The sequence below is a fragment of the Corvus cornix genome, chromosome 17 (assembly GCF_000738735.6).
Source record: "Corvus cornix cornix isolate S_Up_H32 chromosome 17, ASM73873v5, whole genome shotgun sequence".
NCBI classification, from domain to species: domain Eukaryota; kingdom Metazoa; phylum Chordata; class Aves; order Passeriformes; family Corvidae; genus Corvus; species Corvus cornix.
Window position 1 is genome coordinate 10,385,607 of NC_046346.1, and position 13,567 is coordinate 10,399,173.

The 13,567-nt window shown below is 48.6% G+C and overlaps 1 protein-coding gene across 6 annotated transcripts in view; it reads left to right on the forward strand.

Annotated features, from left to right (window-relative positions):
- Positions 1-295: 295 nt before the first annotated feature.
- Positions 296-13,567, forward strand: part of EXD3 (exonuclease 3'-5' domain containing 3) — a 213,287-nt gene continuing 200,015 nt past the window's right edge. The window contains exons 1-2 of one of the 6 annotated variants that reach the window (XM_039561847.1): positions 296-410; positions 3,416-3,482. The gene's annotated coding sequence lies outside the window, so the exon portion shown is untranslated. Of the gene's footprint in view, positions 411-726; positions 841-3,415; positions 3,483-13,567 lie in introns of those variants that run through there. The other 5 variants (XM_039561844.1, XM_039561848.1, XM_039561846.1 and 2 more) reach the window with 5 other exon arrangements.

Consider the following 13,567-nt stretch of genomic DNA (forward strand, 5'->3'; position numbering starts at 1 on the left):
GACACCTGGCCAGCCGCCAGAAGCGAGCCCGCAGCCCCGGTGCTGCCGCAGCCAAAATACCGCTTCGGGAGCTTCTTTGAATAAGATATTTAATGTAAGTTTAACCTGAATGAAATAGTAAATATTCTCACGGCCGTGTGTAGTGCGAGTTAACTACAGTAAGTACGGTAGGTGTATCCGGCCCCGTGCTCTGGCAAATACGGTAGAGCCCCCCCGCCCCCCGGTCACGCGCCGCCGCGGGCGACATCGCCCCCTGCCGGCGCTGCGCGTCAGTGCCCCGGAACAGGAGACCGGTGGGGGCGCGGCGCCGCGCGCGAGACGCTCCGGAGGCGCTCGGGTTTGCCGCGCGGAGCGGCGGGGAAGGCTTTGAGCGCCGGACCGTGGCTGTGGGCGCTTCCGGCCGGTGCCAGGTGAGTCCCGGGGGCGGCTCCGAGCGGGCCCGGGCGGGGCCGCCGGGAGGGAACGGGGCCGTGCGAGACCCCGGCCCGCCCAGGGAGCCCGCACCGGCGCAGCGGACCTTGAGCCTCGGGCGCTGGAGGAGCGGCGAGCGGGCGGGCGCGGCGGGGCCGCTCCGGGTGTACGCACCGCACGCCGAAATAAAGCCACGAAGCGGCTCCGGGCCTGCCGGGGCGGAGCGGGCTGGGCCAGGCTGAGGGGCTGGGCAGGGAGCCCGTGCGTGCGGGGAGCGGGGCGGAGGGAGCGCGGTCAGAATTACGGGGATTACACCTTCCAGCTGCGCGGAGCGGCGGGACGCGATCAACAGGAGTTACACGGGCTTGAGCGAGTTAACTACAAGTTAATAAACCAAAGGAACCCGTGGCAGTCCGGCCCCGGGCGGCGGTGGGTTTCAGTTTTAAACACCCTGCTACTGATTTGAAATGTTGTGGAGAATGGGAAAGAAGAGTCAGTGGAATTGGAAGTATCACGAGTGTTGTCCACACATAGAAAGATAAAACGTGTTTTAGGAAAAGAAAGATAGCTTGTTAACGCGATGTCAGCAGCAGGAGTGGAATAAAATGAGCGGGTAAAATTTTGTGTGTAATTAGATGCTGCAGGTGCAATGAATGTAGAAATTAAAGGCTGAACCACATGTGCGTGGAAAGGAGATTCCCTCCGCTGGTGTTCCTTCTTGGGAAGGGATTTCAGCATCTAAATCAACTGATGAGTGCTTGGAACCACATACTTGCATTTTCTGAGGAACTGAACTCTAGTGCAGCCTGACAGGTTAATTAACAAAGGTGGTGGTGGTGTGACACAGAGTGTAGGAATGACCTGAGGACAAACCCTGCCTCAGCTGTTAAATGGAAGCCGTGGATGAGTGGGACTCAGCTGCTGCACTGCCCACATCTTGGTTCAGTCACTGGCTGAGCCCAAGGCAGGTTTGTGACCTTTGCTGTTCGAGGTCCTGCTGGCACCGAGGGGAGCTGGGCAGTGACAAGGTGCTGCTGCTGTGGCCGGGCCCGACCGGCCTGGTTGGGTGGGCCCAAGTGGCAGGAGGATCTTGGTACCATGCCAAGGCTGGTGCCCAGGACAGCTTCCCATCACAGTCTGTGTAGTATGTTTTTAAATAAAAATACATTTTTTGTAGCTCTCTGAGGATTCTCGGTGGTCTGACAGCCTCCTCAAGCAGCTCCCTTGGTAACCAGGAGCACTGGAGGGAGGGCTGGTCGCAGAGGAGCTAAGGAACAGAAATACATGAACAGAAACAGGGCATGTGCCAGGGGCTGAACATCCTCCAGGTTCACATGTTCATCTCTTAGTGATTGAATGTGTAAGAAATTGATACAGTGTTGGAGAAGTTATGGCAGATGTCAGTGACAAAAGTCTGAAAAATTGTGCAGAAAACTGAAAGAAGGGGGTGTGTATACGTGGGATACTGGAAGTCTGGAAAGCTGTTTTCCCAGAGGATAAAAGTCTTTGGTTCTTTCAGAATTCACGTGGAGGCTTCGTGTTGCAATGTGCCCAAAAGGCATTAACTTGGGCCTGGCAGGTGAGAGTCTTGTCCAGGTGTTTGAGGTCAGGAGCAGGGTGTCCTTTTCCCAGCTGTGCAAACTGGGAGCTCCCTGCTGGGAGACCTAGGGCAGATCCTCTCTGTGGGCTGCAGGTGAAAATCAGGCAATAAACCCTTCTTATGTCATTACAGCTTCTTCAGTCTCGGCTTTGCCACTCACTTGGGCTGTTGCTCTGGGCACAGCCCTTGGTGCTGGCTCTCAGCAGGAACAGACCTGTTTGAGGGTTGAGGCAACTGCCTCTGTAGCAGAAGAAAAATTCATGTGTTGCTAATTCTTACAGAATAATCCTCCTTGCAGTTTCCTGTGTGAGGAATAGGTGGGGAATGAAGGTAGAGACAGATGAAGTGTTTTGGAATCTGATCAGACCAGGAGCAGTTAAAAATCCTTCAACTTCTGTCTGATCACCTGTAACATGAGGGCTCTGTGCCTTCTCTGACCAGTATCCTGTGGGTGAGGTTGTGTATTCCGTGCACTTACCACACCGTGAGCGTGAAGAAGGAATTTGCTAATGAAGAAAAAGTAGAATAAGATAATGGAAATATTATGCAAAGGGAAAAAATGTCTAATTTATGTTGTGTAAACATTTGAACAGTAGCAGCACAGAAACCGATTTGAAACTGACATCTCAGGAGTGGTTCCTGTTGGTGTCCTGCTCTGGAGCTGCTGTTCCTGCAGGCTGTACCTGCCCTTGCTTGTCGTGGTAGTGACTGACTTAAAAAATGCATCAAAGCCTCTTTTTTCTCTCATAATATTGCAGCCAAATTCTGTGTCCAGTGCTTCAGTCCCTGAGTGTGTTTGGGGGAGCAGAGCTGTGGGTGTGTCTGCACAGGTGAGCTCTGGCTCCTGTGCAGGTCACTGAGCTGGGCACTGCTGTGGTTCTTGTCCCACGTTACTGAGCCAGGGCGAGAGAGACCCAAGCTCCACATGGATTTCATGCATTTAAATAATTTCCTCTTTATGACATCTCCAGCTCTGCCAAGGATATGAGGGAAGGCCTCGAAGAAATGTGCAGCTCCTCCCAGGGGCAGCGGAGAGGCAGCTTTGACCTCTGCTCTCTGTGACAGGGACAGCAGCCAGGGAACGGCTGGAGCTGGGCCACTGGAGGGTTAGGCTGGATATCAGGAAAGGTTCTTCCCAGAGGGTGCTGGGCACTGCCCAGGCTCCCCAGGGAATGGGAGAGGAGCACCCTCATAGCACCTCATGATGTTAACATTACAGTAAAGATGCTTAGCAAGAAGTAAAGAAGTTGGCAAGCATGCGAGAGGGGTTCAAGGAAGAATTTGATGCCTCCCAATGTCTGTCTCCCAGCCTGCACTCAGCCAGGCGCTTGCAGGGGACCGTGGGGCTGAGGTGCTGAGTTGCCGGTGTGCCAAGTGCTCACAGGCCTGTTTGCTTCCCCACAGCTCCTGGTGGCAGCGGGATCCCCCAGACATCGCCCAGCAGCTGACGCCGTCACCGCCCTCCCTCGGGGTGAGTTTGCCGCCTGGGCTGAGTTTGCCTGGTCTGTTCGGAGGTTTCTGACACACATCTGGCAGGATGGGGGCAGTGCAGCTTCAGGAACTTCTGCCCCTTTGCGTTCTGTCTTGTAGGAGCTTGGGAAAGGATCATTTGCACCGTCTGCTCCCAGCTGGGGTGTTGAGGGACACTGAGTGGGATGCCTTGGTGCAGGACACGGGGAGGGAGGGGGCAGGAGCTGCAGAGGAGCTGCTGTGACTTGTGAGCCTACACTGAGCAGCTGTGCTCTCCTGGCATAGCTGTAGGTACAGCTTTACGGGGAAGGAACAGCCTGATTCTGACAGCGTGATGCTGAGATTATTCCAGTGAATTTCTGTTCTGAGGATCGGCGTGGGGTTTGTTTCTCACTAAGAACTTCCTTGGTTTGCAGGATGGTTTATCAGTTTACGTGGCTGGGTGAAAGGGAACTGGGCAATAAACCATGTGTCTGCTGGATGAACTTGTGGTCAGTCCTGTTTCGCCGCTGCAGCTTGTGAGCACTCTTGGGTGCAGACCAAAGAGTCACTATTTTATGGTACACCAGTGTATTAAGGAATATATTCAAGCAGATTCCATTTTGATATGTGAACCTCATGGATGATATTAACTTATTCTTGTAAAGTTTGATTTAACTACATATGTTAAAAAGTTATCCAGCAATTCCTTACGGATTGTGTAAAACTCAGTTTATCTTAAAAAGTTGTACTGGGTTAACTGTCACCTGACTCAGTATCCTTTCTTCTCTTGGAATGGGAGAACTGTGAATTTTCCCATCTTTCTCTATAGTCCTGCTGCCTACTGAGGTATTTACCAACGAGGGCTTGCAGGGCAGTGTAAAATGTCTGTGCAGGAGCAGTCACCAGTCAGTGTCTATCATCTGCTTCCCCCTTTTCAAGCGGAAACAAGGCTCGTTTTGCGTTTTCCTGGTGTCCCTGGGTGTGTGAAATGCAGCTGCAGCCTCGTTAGAGGGCACTCTGGAACCATCCACGGGAGCGAGCAGCCACATTCCCCACCAGCTCTCCAGAGAAATCCTCCTGCAGATGTCCTTTACCCCCAGAGCAGAAAGTGGGAATCTGGAGCTGGATTACCCTGGGTACTGATGGTCCAAGGCAAGACGGCTTGTGCTGTGGGCTGATTTCATGCTTGTGCTCCATATGGAACCTAGCAACAATTTATTAGAGAATTCACTGCAGTTTTCCAAGTGTGAATTAATGAACATGCTTTTCTCATGGCCTTTACCCCATAAACTGCCCTGATCCTAAACATATATCCATTTTGGGACTTTTTTTTTGGTTGCTATTGTCTTTTAAAAAGTAGATTCTGGAGAAAAAAATAAGGTGCTTCAGAAACTCTTGGTCAGAAACTCTTGGGTTTTAGTACCAGCCCTTCCACCAGTTCTGTCTGTGCCTTTGACAAATAGTTTGTTGTGTCTCCTTTCACTTTCTTTCTGTCAAAAAGAGGATAATGATTTTTACCTTGGGAGAATTAATCAATGTATAAAAAAGTGCTTTGAAACCTGAAGTGGTTTAGAATTTTTTGAAAATATAATTAAAATACTGAACAAAGCAGGAGTCAGAGAAGTCAAATTTAAGACCATGATTATTGTTCAGCTGCTTTGGTGTTGCTTCTGTTCTGGCAAGATTATAGAGCGAGATCATTTGCATTACTTTTGATTTCCTGATATTTTTAGTTTTTTGTCCAAGGAACAGCATTCTTTGTATGCAGGAGTCAGATTGTCTGTAAACACAAACATAATCTTACCTTTGTCCAAACATACCTTGTTTTGCTTTTACAAAACCATACCAAACCGGTGGGAGCCAGCAGCTTTCTGAGCAATTAGCACTGACTCATCCCCGCCCTGGGGAGGCTTGGCTGAACCCAGGCCGTGTTTCCTCGGCTGGAGCCATCCCTGCCGGGCACAAACCTCATCTTTAAGGTATGGCTTCGCTCAGCCTCTGAATTCCCTGTGGTGCTGTGGGAGCAGCGCAGGTGGCAGCTGGGATCTGTCACCGCTCCTTGGGGTGCTCCTGTGCCTCTCCAGGATGGGAGAGGAGGCGTGGCATGGGGGTGATGGGACAGGTCACAGAGCAGGGCAGGGACAGCTATGGACACACCCAGCTGTCCGGCTGCCTGACCAGCTCCAGCCTTCCAGACTGCCATGGGTGTCCTGCCAGGGAGCTGTACTCCAAGGAGCAGCCTTATTGTCTGTGGGGTAGGGACAGTAAACACTGACCACAGGAGTGTTTATCAAAGCAGCTTCTGTGCTCCAGCCAGGAGACAGCACGTTCTCTGGAGTCCTGATCCCTGTGCAGGGCTTCCATGAACTCTGCTGGCCACGAGACTTCGTTCTCCACAATCAAAGCAGACTAATTAGAAAAAGTACTGGTCAGGCCTTCTTTTTCTGCTTCTAGTTTTTAATCTCCTCTTGCACCTTCCCTTTCTGTCCCACCAGAACTTTCTGTCCCCTTGGTAGCTTTTTGGCAGAGAGGGGTTGCCTGGAGTAGAAGAAAGCGGAGCTGTTCCTGCTCAGGGGTTCTCCAGCATCCCTCTGTGGGAGAGCACAGGAGGAGGCAGCAGGAGCTGGCTGAGCCATGTGGGTGGCTGCAGGTGTGTGGGAAGCAGCGCTGTGGGGAGATGCTGCAGCCTGTGAGGCAGCTGATGGCACAGGGTGAAAGCCCCTGCAGGCAGGTCTGGGCTGGGGATCCTGGCAGAGCCCAGGGACAAAGGCAGGCGCTCTGCACTTCCAGCTCCCACTGCTCTCCTGGGAGGGTGGCACAGCTGCTCTGGGCAGAGGGAGTGGGTCAGGGTCAGAGAGCAGCTGGTGCTGATCCAGGGCTGATGTGTGGCCCCTGGATTCTTTCAGGGAGCTGGGAATACAACAGCAGACAAGGCAGGCTGGGATGGCTTTCCAGTGACTGCATCAGCTGGAATTTCTGAGGAACCTTTTATTTGGCTGGCTGGCAGATGGATTTTAAGGTGGAATGGAGCGCACAGGGACTCCTCTGGCAGAGATAAAAACAGTTGCTGAGCTTAAAGCATTTCAGCTGTGGGACTGGGGACTGTGGTTTTTAGTGGGTTTGAAGAGTGTTTCTTGTACTCTTGTGATTTCTGTAAGTGACTTTAGGACTGACACTGAGTGGCAGAGGCTTCAGCCAAAATCTTCACCCCCTTAGTGTTGTCCTCCGTCCCATATCCAAGTCCCTCTCGTGTTTTACCTCAGTTTGGGTGTTCCTAAAAATGATGGTAATCCAGGAGCCAGGGATGTTACAGACCATACTTAAGAGGAGCTCCAGGCTGCTTGTAGGAAACAGTTTCTTCCAGTTTTGAGTAATATCTCCCAGAAATTTTCTCACAGAACATCTCTGTGGAACTGAAAGTTTCCTTTTCTGGTGATGCTGTTTTGGTTTTTGTCATTGTTTGAAGAGCAGCTGTGTTCTGTGGTGATGTGTTTGCCTGAGTTGGCCAATGCCATCCCCACAGCACGATGTGTTGAAGGGAATTCGTTGATGCTTTAGCTCTGAAATCAGCTCCAGGTACAAATGGGATTTTTATGAACAGGAGTGGCTGCAGTTCTTAGTCCCATCTATAGTTACACTCCAGTGTTGGACTCAGGAAGTTCTGCCAAAACCTGATTTTTGCCCAGCAGCACAGGGGGGATCTGGAGGCCCAGTGCTGGTTCTGAGCAGGGTTTTGAGGCTGGTGGTGTGAGTGGGGTTTCTGGAGCCCCTCCCTGCTGTTCCCCTGCCCCCACACTGACCTTCTGACAGGGCAGGTTCTTGTGCTGGGCTCAGCAGCCACTGTGGGACAAGCAGTGTGTGATAGGAGAAGGCAGCAATAGTGCAGAGTGTGTCCAGCTTGAAAAAGAGTGAAAAAGCTCCTGCTAATAGAGGTGAAGGGAACAAATACAACTGTAAAAACACAGGAGAGGAGCATAATAGGGAAATTTTGAATTTTGGGCAGTTTTCTGCCTAATGTAATGATGTAATGGAGCAAGAACGACTTTTTCCTTCCTTTTTTTTCCTCTTGTTTCTGTAGGAGCCCAGTGGTGCTGTCTGGCTGATTTGTCAGAGGTTTAAGCACCAAAAAGTAACTTTTTGGTAGCTTTTAAGTAAAGCAAATGCAAAACTTTGGGTATATGCTTAAAACTCACAAGAAAATGAACAAAAAAGAACAAAAACGAAGAAAGTATTTTGTGTACAATGTCCAGAGCAATTTTAAAATACTCTTGTTCCATGCCTAAATAAATGGTTGTTTCAGCCAAAGAGAAATCTTTCCTCATGATTTATTACACTAATCTGGATATAAGGCCTCTGAGCAGGATTGTCAGTTTATTAGAACAGCTTTCTTTCTCCTTTCAGATTTAATCCACATGTTGTTGTATCAACAGAGCCTTTGTCTCTACTCAGCTATGAGTTATCCTTTTTTAATAATAATAAAAAAAAGTGAAAACACATGTTTTTTAACAGCCTTGTTACAAAGAAACATAGGATGACATAGGGAGGGATAATCAGCAAATGGTGACTCTGATTTGTAACTTCAAAGTGGTGGTGCTTATAAAAGGGTGAAAAATGGCCCTTTCCCATCTGCCTGGGGCAGTGACTGTGGCAAGCCCGGCAGGGACAGGAGGAGGCAGCATTATCTTTAGCCAGGATTTCCGAGGTTTTTTCCCCAGCTTGTGCAGTGATGCTAAACATGCTCTTTTTAGTTAACTCTAATTTCCTTCCTTTTTTGTTAAAGGGGAACTTATCTAGAGGTGTATGTAATTCACATTTCCTTCCTTCCTGCCTTCCTCCCCTGCAGAGAAGTTCTTTCTTGGACCCCTTCTGTTTTCTAAATGGAGAGGAATTACTCTCAGGAAACTCATGAGTTCGGTATTATTCCTGTACTTGGTTTTGTGAGAAAACATTTATTTTGAGTATAAATGCTTTCTTGATACCTGCCTGAGGGTTCAGAAGTGCATGTGAGAGCTGCTCAGTGAAGCAGCTCACTGATGATAACCTTTCCTTGGCCCTCTCACCCCACTGACTCCTGCAGCTTCAGGGATTAGTGCTGAAGCACCTCAGCACCTCCTGAGCTGGCAGCTTGGGGGCTGAATGTGGCCAAAGGCAGAGCAGTTCCAGTACTGGTGATTTTGGTGCCAGCCTGGTTTCTTCCAGCCTATGCTGGCCCCCTGGCAGTCATCACAGCCCCCTTTAATTCTCTTGCAGGTGTCAGCACAGCAGCTCCTGCCTCAAGTGTCAACAGAATCATTTGCAGTGGTGTGATTTTAAAAGAAGCTGCTAATAATGTGTCTTGAAACAGAAGGAATTGGTCTGGCATTTAAAAAATGTGGCATGAGCCCATTCTACTTCCCAAAAGTATAGAAGAGAGTAAGAAAAGATCCACCTTAAAGGCTTAAATAGTGAAGGGGAAAAGAAGGTTGTGTCCTTGCTGCCAGAAGCAGATGCAGGGATAGCCTGGGATATTGGAGCTCTGGGGAAGGAGAGCTCTTGCTCTATCAGACAGATCCCTTGGTCCATCTTGAGTCACAGAATTTCAGACTGATTTAAATTGGAAGGGACCTTAAATCCCATCCAGTGCCACCCCTGCCATGGGCAGGGACACCTTCCACTGTCCCAGGCTGCTCCAAGCCCCATCCAACCTGGCCTGGAACATTTCCAGGGATCCAGGGGCAGCCCCAGCTGCTCTGGGCACCCTGTGCCAGGGCCTCCCTGCCTCACAGGGAAGAATTTCTTCCTAATCTCTAATTTAATCCCACCCTTTGGCAGTGTGAAGCCATCCCCCTTGTCCTGTCACTACCTGCCTGTATAAGAAGTCCAGGCAGCATTGGCAGAGCCAGGCAGTGCTGGTAGAGCTGTGCCAAAGCAGCAGGCTGTTCCTGTATGAGGCAGCTGAGAGACAATCAACCCCCTGGCTGTAAACTGTTCGAGTGTTCCTTGCACAAGAAGGAAACCCCCTCCTTGGAGCGTGGCTGGGGAATGCAGATGGGGGGCTGGGTTTGTTTTCGTGCTCGCTGGCCTTATGCCACTGCTGCCTTTTTCTCCCAGGCTGAGCATACCTCTCCAACGTCAGATAAAACACAAATCTTGGAGGACTGGACTTTGCAAGCTCTCTCAGAGTCACCTGTCCTCAAGTCTGCGTTCTACCAGCTGAAGTTCTCCACGCCCTGGTCCTACTGGGTACTCAGATTAGGTTTGTTTCCTTTGCAGTGTATCACTGTTCCTGATGGCAGCTGGCCCTATTGCTTCTCAGAACAGCTTAGAATGCAATCATTTCCAGAGCAGTGGTAAATGAGGAGGGGATTTGGCTTGCAAGAAGAATTTCTTTGTAGGTGGATTTTGCAGGGCACTGTACTATGTTGTGCTTTCATCTAAAATACCTTTGGGCAACCTCATCCCATTTTGAAGTTGGCCATTCTTTGAGCAGCTGATTGGATTGGAAAGCCTCAGAGGTCCCTCCCAAACTAACTGACTCTGATTCTCTTTTCTTGTAGAGTTCCGGCAAAGATGCTTCTTTTGGCTTCATTTCCATCTCCTTTCATGCTCAGCAGCTTTCATCATGTTCCCATCATAAGCAGTTCTTTAAACTGAAGTGATGTGTAAACATCAGGAACAGTTTCTAAACTGTAACATGAGTTTCCTTCCCTCATAGTTCAGACTTCTTTTATGCTGCCATATTCAGATGATATGAAAAATCAATTTTCCTGTATTACTGTGTATTAAGAGCTAACAGCTTTTTTTTGTCCTCATACAGAAATGTTCTACCATGGGGCAACAAAAAGAATAATTCTCTAAAAGTTAATGGGTCTTGTTTTCAAATCAGCTTTGTTCCTGTGCACTCTTTGTTGGAAAGCTGCAGAAGAAGGAAAGACGAAAAGAGCCTTGTTATTTGGGATCTATAGGATTATATTGTTACTGCCTTTTCAGTGAGTTGCATTTTTGCATTTAAAACTGGAGTTGAGGGAAAGATACTCTTTATGGATATTGGTAACTATTATCCAAACTCTTTAGCTCATACTTGACTTCATGTTGTACAGCATTTTGCTTAAAATCTAAGCAGTTGTTTAAGTTGCTTTGACTAGCAGTGGACCTAGTAACGTGTGTTACTGCTGCAGGAGCTGTGTTCTGGACAAGGCACTGCTGACAGTTTGCTGGCTCGCCTGGATTTACAATTTTTTTCTGAGGGCAGAACAGGATGGCGGGGCAATTAAATGGAGTTCCATATACCAAAAGTATAATTTATCACATGTGTCCTCAAAACTGAAGCTGCCTGATCTCGGAGTCGCTGCCTGCTGCGTGCTCAGACCTTAACCTCTGTGTTTAGATTGCCAATGTGGTGCCAATTAGTGGGACTGGGATGCGGACACTGAGGAATATAACTCACTTCACATGGGCTGCCAAACAACTAGCAGATGTTGAGCTAATGGGTCTTGGCTACTACCAGCCTGACTTGGATTTCAACCCAGAGGTGAAAGAATTTATTTCTCTCTCATTACCAATTCCCTTGTCCTGAGCATCAGGAATTCCTTCCAGCTTACTCTGGGAGATGATGTAAAACATTTCCCCTCTCCCTCAAACCTGTTCCCAGGGTGTCCTGTACATTGCTTTATTTTTATGGTAATTTGCCACCTCTGGTATGTGTTAGCCTACAGGGTAGGCTTGATGGTCCATGGGAAATGAGGGTGTGAGCTCAAACATACTGGAATCCTGAACAGGAGAGCTCTGTGTGCGTTTGAGGTGGGTCAGGCACTGTCCCTGCAGCCATGCTCAGAGCTGAGATGGAAAGCCCATCCCAGGATTACTGTTACTCCTTTGAGTAACAAAGACTGTAAAAAGTGGCGGGGTGTGGCTTGCTGGGATGTTGCCTTTCTCTGTTCTCATGACTGGATATTGTACTCTCAGACCCTGGAAAATGTGTAACTGCAGGCTCAGAGTTTTCCTTCTGGTGCTGAGTCAGTGCTGGAGAATGGCCTGGCAGGTTCTGTGGCTTCCCTGGTGTGATTGAGAGGAGCAGGCAGTAGTTCTTGCTCAAGTGAACCTGGAGAAGAGGAGACTGAAGCGAGACTCATTGCAGTTACTTCCGGCGAGGGGAAGAAGAGGGGCAGCTCCGGTCTCTGCTCTGTGGTGAACAGGGGCAGCACCCAGCGAGCGGCTGGAGCTGGGCCAGGGCAGGCTCAGGCTGAGAGCAGGGAAAGGTTCTTCCCCCAGAGGGTGCTGGGCACTGCCCAGGCTCCCCAGGGAATGGGCACGGCCCCGGGGCTGCCAGAGCTCCAGGAGCGTTTGGACAGCGCTGCCAGGGATGCCCAGGGTGGGGCTGTTGGGGGGTCTGTGCAGGGCCAGGGGTTGGGCTGGATGGTCCTGGTGGGCCCTTCCAGCTCAGGGGATTCTGTGAAAGTACAAGCATAGTAAGGGGATCTTTGTTTCTATAACCTCAGCAGCTTCAGGGACAGGGACAGGGAAATGGGGGGCTCAGCTGAAGGAGCAGTAGCACTGAAATAGTGACTGGTACCTAAATCCCATTTTTACCTCTGTACAGTCAGCTGACGTGTTTGATCAGTGTGTGCAATACTAGGGCTGATGCTTTTTGTTCTCTCTCCAGTAACTCTGTCTTTTGTTCTGTGAGGATTTAGCCTTTGACATAAAGATGCCATCTGTACCATTCTGTCCAGCATTCAGGTCTTCAGCAATTTCTTTACCTTGCTCGTTTCCCATTGCAGTTAAAAGGCAGTGCTATTCCCATAACAGGTGTTTAAAAAACAAAAACTTAATGAGAAGTTTTCAGTTGTAGCTTATTTTCTTACTGGCATGCTTGTTGGAGGTGTCAAACATCATCAGCATCAAAGTCAACAGGAAGAGTTGAGTGAGGGTTAAATAACTGTCACAGTTGTTTTTCAGTGAGCAATGAAAATAAACTGCTTGCAAGGCCCTGTCATTTCTTGCTTTTCTTTGAGGTTCTAAAGAAAGTGTTTCATTCAGTGATGTATTTCATTCTGAAATTCCAAAGAGAGCAATTATTTTTAATTCCATGGTATGAGCAGATCTGGATCTGTCCTGTGGATTTATCTTTCTGGATGTTTATGTATTTATTAAGGACAACAAAATAGAAGCAATGCAAAGAATTTTTCTGTACTTACATGATGAATAATAGCTAAGTGTTAATTACCTTTCTTGAAGCATAATTAACTTTCACATTTTCTGTAGAACAAACAGAAAACTCAGCATGATAAACCAAGCAATAAGCTGAAATACCTGCTTTTTGAGACAGGAAAAGTATAGAATTATAAGGACTATGGAGCTTTAAAATAGGAAAAACAATGGGAGAAAACTGGCACCCCAGTCCAAGAATGACATCCTTGGGAAACATCTGGTGAGGGAATCTAGAGAGGGGGAGATAATTCTGACTTTCTTCTGGGAATTGTGCACAACTTGGTACAGAATTGTACTGCCAGTGAACACAAGTGTACTTACAGATCCTGCAGAAGTGAAATCTCTTGATTTGCAAAGGGAAAATGTATCAGAATGAGGCAGCAGGTTAAAAAGAAACTGAAAGGAGCAGTGACAAGGGTGAAGCCTTTGTAGCGAGCTGAAGCTGATTTAAAGGCTCTGTGCTGGAGAGGAAATGCCTCAACTCTATCAATTGCTGTGAGAGAGAGAAGTTCTGATGGGAAGCAGCAGGGAAGGAAGGCTGGAGAGGCAGGGGCATCCTTCCAAAAGCTGAAGTCATGACCAAGTGAGGAAGATAGAAAAGAATAAACACTTTCAAAGGCTTTCAGAAAGTATAAAAAGTAACAGTTCTTTCCCAAATGTGTTGGGAATAAGAAGCTTGTCTAAAAGCTTGAAAAACCCCATGGAGACCAGGGTGTGAAAATTCAGGAGGTGAAGCAGAAGGAAACACTGAGTTTCTGAGGCATCTACATTGTGCTTGGTTTCCTTACTGGGACCCATCTCAAACCCAACTATTAATTTAAGAATTTAAGAACACAGTGAGCAATACCTGCCTGCAGGGACCAGGATGTCAGAGCCTAGGAAGGAGTCAGAGAAGGAACTGTTAGATAATTAACA